Genomic DNA, 4,989 nt, shown 5'->3' on the forward strand with positions numbered 1-4,989 from the left:
AATTACACAAAGGATTGATTTCTATGAGAATACTATTTAACCAAATCAGTTCTCTTGCGGCTTCGGCTAGTGCCACGTATTCGGACTCCATACTGGCTAGAGCCACTGTATCCTGCTTGGTTGATCGCCAACTCACTGGATTCCCCTTGATGTAGACGAATAACCCACTGGTGGATTTTCTGTCATCTTCATCTGAGGCGTATGATGCATCTGAATAGACGTCGAGTGCACAGTTATTAACGCGGCGATAGTTCAGTCCATATTCGCTGGTAGAGCAAATGTAGCTCAAAACGCGCAACACGTAATTATGGTGTTTTCTACCGGGGTTGGACGAGAAACGTGCTAATTTTCCCACGATAAACGCGATATCCGGTCTCGTTCGCTGTGAAAGGTATGATAAAATTCCAACAATTCTTCTATACGATGTTTCCAAGTAGTCACTCTCTGGGCAATCTCTCTTAGTTAATGATACACCCGTGGGTAAAGGCATTTTCAATGTGGGGTCTTTAGTGATGTTATATTCTTTTGCGGTCTTTGATATATATCCGCTTTGATGTATTTTCATACGCCCTTTGGCGTGTTCAAACTCAATTCCGAGAAAATATTTAAGTTCTCCTAGGTCAGTTATGTCGAAACGTGCTTTCAGCATCTTGACAATGTCTTGCATGGTCTGTTCATCTCTTGCTAGGACAATGATGTCATCAACGTAAACAATAAGGATTCCGTTAGTACCCATCTTATATATGCAGTTACAGCAACGCAGTCTTTTGAAATCCATTTTCAACAGGGTCGCGTCCAGCTCATTGTACCACTGTCGACCACTTTGCTTGAGGCCATAAATGGCTTTCTGGAGATGCCTTCCTTCCCTACCTCTATGAAACCTTTGGGTTGTGAAATAAAGATGTCCTCTTCTAACGTGCCATATAAATATGCCCCTTTAACATCTAGGTGTCGGTTGAACCATCCCAGTGAAACGGCAAAAATGAGTAGAAACAATCTGACCAAAGTGAAGTTTACCACCGGTGCGTAGGTGTGATAAAAATCAAGTCCAAATTTCTGGGTGAAGCCTTGAGCCACTAATCGAGCTTTAAACCTGGCCACAGCTCCATCAGCTGTGCGCTTTATATCGTACACCCATTTACTGCCCACAATTTTCCTATCTTGAGGTTTTGGTGCTAATTTCCAAACTCCACGTTCTTTTATCGTGTCGTATTCAACCTGCATGGCATACTTCCATTGATCAACTTCCTTGCTCTGTACCGCTTCATCGTATGACAGTGGTATTTCCAAACAATGAGCCTCTATGTTACTCCCGTTCTGCCCTTTGGGCTTAAAATCGAATAGCTGCAGATCATAGATCTCATTACTACCTTCATAATACCGGACAACATCATTGGGAGAACGTAATGTCACTTTATCCTTCTTATACTATACATCAATTCTGTTCCCAGTCTTTCGTTTCTTCTCCATCCGTGTCCAGGCTGCCATATCAACTGTGTGTGGTGTTTTTGGTATTTGAAACGTAACTTCTTCATCCCCCTCATCCTCATAACTCGCATGTTCATCTTCATCATCATCCTCCTCAGACTCATCGGTCACTATCCGCCGTCCCTGATCTGGGTTTTTCGTTTCCCCAGGGCGTCCCTGGAGCTCATCCTTGGGTTTGCTTTTAATGGCTTCTGCATGCGGTTGTTCCTGGATGCTTTCCTCTACCGGAGCAGCTTCCCATAAATCATTGAAATGATTTTGGTAATTCACGTCCTTAGTTTCATATAGTGACTTTATCCCAAGCTTTGTTTCTTCAAACCTTACATATTTGGTCTCAATGACACGCCTCTCGCTCGGATACCAAATACGGTAGCCCTTGGTCTTAATCGCGTAACCAACCATAATCCCTAGCTTGGCCCTCCTGGCAAATTTATTTCGGTACGGTTTCGGAACAAACGTGAATGCTAGACATCCATAACACTTCAAGTGACGAATCGAGGGTTTCCTATTCGACCATCGTTCTTCTGGGACAATGCCTTGGAGCTTTGAATGTGGCAGTCTATTGACTAAATAAGCTTGACAATATAATGCCTCACCCCACAAGGGTTGTGGGAGTTGAGCATCTTCTAATAGGGTTCGCACTCCTTCGATTAAAGTTCGGTTTAGGCGTTTGGCAATGCCGTTTATCTCTGGTGAATATACATTTGTCCTCTCGACTTGGATTCCTTCTTCCTCACAGTAACGTTCAAAGATATGTGCGCAATACTCCAAACCGTTATCGGTTCTAATGTAGAGGTTGTTCGCCTGTAAAGATGCCGTCATATATAACTTCCTTGTTTTATCGTAAACCTTGATACAGCGGGACCCAATTACGGCCGAAAAACCAGATTGATCAACCCTTCTTGCAGAGAGTAAATTTCTGGAATACTTTGGGACGTATATCACATCTCGCAAATACACTAGGTTACTAGTCCCATTGCATCGTACCATCAAGGCAATGTCACCTGTACCCATCGCCTTGGCACTCCCCTGTGCAATGTCTATCGGGGCCTCCATATCCCGGTAATTATAAAACCATTCCTTTCTGTTGCAAAAATGATGTGTCGCCGCCGAATCATATGCAAAACCGTCCTTGTCGGTCGTCGCCACCATACATGTTGCGGACGCAAAAAATGACTGTGCGACTCGGCCTCTATTCCTATAAGTTTGACCTCGATGGCTCTGTTGGGAATGAAATTGGCGACACAGTTTTTGGAACCAAGGGTGAAATTGTTTGGTTCTTGGATGGCTCCAAGACTCACTCACGGGTGGGAGCTGGAGGTTACTGTCAGACTGAGAAGTTTGGCTTTTTCGTGAGCCTCGGCGTTTTTGATACCGTTTATCAGTCAGAGATCTCTGCCATTTGCTTTTGTGTAGACTTCTGTCTTAAGAAGAAGTATCATGGCAAGACTGCCCTTAGCAAAAAAATAAGTTTTCTAGGAACTTGGTTTTAACTAAATATTAACTAAGACCATACTTAAAAACAACTTTACACCAACTAGACTACTAAAAACCAACTAATTACAAACTTAAATAAAGTATTTTCCTAACAACTTATTTAACTATAGTTAAAGAGGTAGTAAGTTGTTATTAAGTTGGCAGGAAAATACTTTTTGTATTTGTCTCAAATACAAACTTAAAACCAAGTTTGTAGACCACTTATTTTAGGTAAGAGTTAAAATTTTCTCGGACAGCCAGCCCTTACCAAAAAATAATTTGGCTAAAAACCACTTAGGACAACTTGTATTTCAACTTGGTTTTCAGTTTGTATTTGGGACAAATGCCTACTTAAAAATAACTTAAATCCTCTTTATTAATCAACTTATTTCCAACTAAACCAGAATCAACATTTACATTTAACTACTTAAAAGCAACTTAAATCCTACTAGGGAAACATCTAAAAACCAACTTAAAAATATTGTTATTTCCTGACTACTAAAAACCAACTAATTATAAACTTAGCAAAAGCAGTATTTTGCTACCAACTGAATAACAACTTATTACCCCTTTAATAGTAACTTGAAATATGCTGACAACTTGAGCCTACTTAATACCAACTCAATAACAACTAATAATGTGTATACAAATAAATACCAACTGAAATCCAACTCATTTTTTGGTAAGGGAGGCTGCCCTTAAGGCTCTTAATAAGTATATTACTTCTAAGCTTGTTCTTAGCTGTTTCAATCTCCTTTCTGAACTTGGTACCCATAATAGGGTTCAACTCTATTTAGTGGCGAAGTTAGCATGGGTGGAACCCGGTGCGGATATCATGGTGTGCTACTTACTAATCAAAACGTGTAAATAAGTTTCATCCAATTTCTCTACTGTTTAAGTTTTTTTTTTATGGTCGGAGTCACCCCCAATGTTATTTAAATAAATAAATAAAATAAATTTGTAATTGGTCCCTTAATTTGAGTTCGGTACCATTTGGCAACACATGGTGGAACATTTCCTTCTTTCACTTTACACATAAATTGATAAAGACTATACAAATAATTAAACTTCATGCTATTTATCTGTGTTATTTCACTAGCCTCTGTTAAAGATGACATTCCCTGACAAGGATGATCCGAGTTACCCTAGTTGGTATTGTCATCAACCGCAATAGCTAATATATTGACTAAACCTATTTAGTTGACTAAATCAAACAAATTTATATCAAAAGTCAAAATTTCAGCCAGAGATTCCAACAGTAGACCAGTTTCGCCCTTTTGGGGCTCATCAGTACTGTGTAGGAACTCTAGCTATCCTCGGAAATCTGCCGATATCAGTAAAACTAATAAACAATCAGTGCCCTATATGTGAGCAGTCCAGTGCAATTTATAGTGAAATTCTTCACCAATTATTGCATGGCGGTCGCTATTCAGCTGACGTCTTTTACTGCTCACATATAGGGCACTCTGATTGTTTATTAGTTTTACTGATATCGGCAGATTTCCGAGGATAGCTAGAGTTCCTACACAGTACTGATGAGCCCCAAAAGGGCGAAACTGGTCTACTGTTGGAATCTCTGGCTGAAATTTTGACTTTTGATATAAATTTGTTTGATTTAGTCAACTAAATAGGTTTAGTCAATATATTAGCTATTGCGGTTGATGACAATACCAACTAGGGTAACTCGGATCATCCTTGTCAGGGAATGTCATCTTTAACAGAGGCTAGTGAAATAACACAGATAAATAGCATGAAGTTTAATTATTTGTATAGTCTTTATCAATTTATGTGTAAAGTGAAAGAAGGAAATGTTCCACCATGTGTTGCCAAATGGTACCGAACTCAAATTAAGGGACCAATTACAAGGGGTTGTTTAACGAATTTTTATGTAGAAACGTGCAATAACCTTAGGAGCAAGAGTGTAATAGCCACGACTATAAAATATTGGAATCAACTCCCCACTGATTTAAAATCAATAATCTTTTAGTATCTTTAAAAGTCAAATATATTTATATATGCAGGGCT

Source organism: Leiobunum rupestre, chromosome 1 (genome assembly GCF_980474605.1).
Source record: "Leiobunum rupestre chromosome 1, qqLeiRupe1.1.hap1, whole genome shotgun sequence".
Classification (NCBI taxonomy): domain Eukaryota; kingdom Metazoa; phylum Arthropoda; class Arachnida; order Opiliones; family Sclerosomatidae; genus Leiobunum; species Leiobunum rupestre.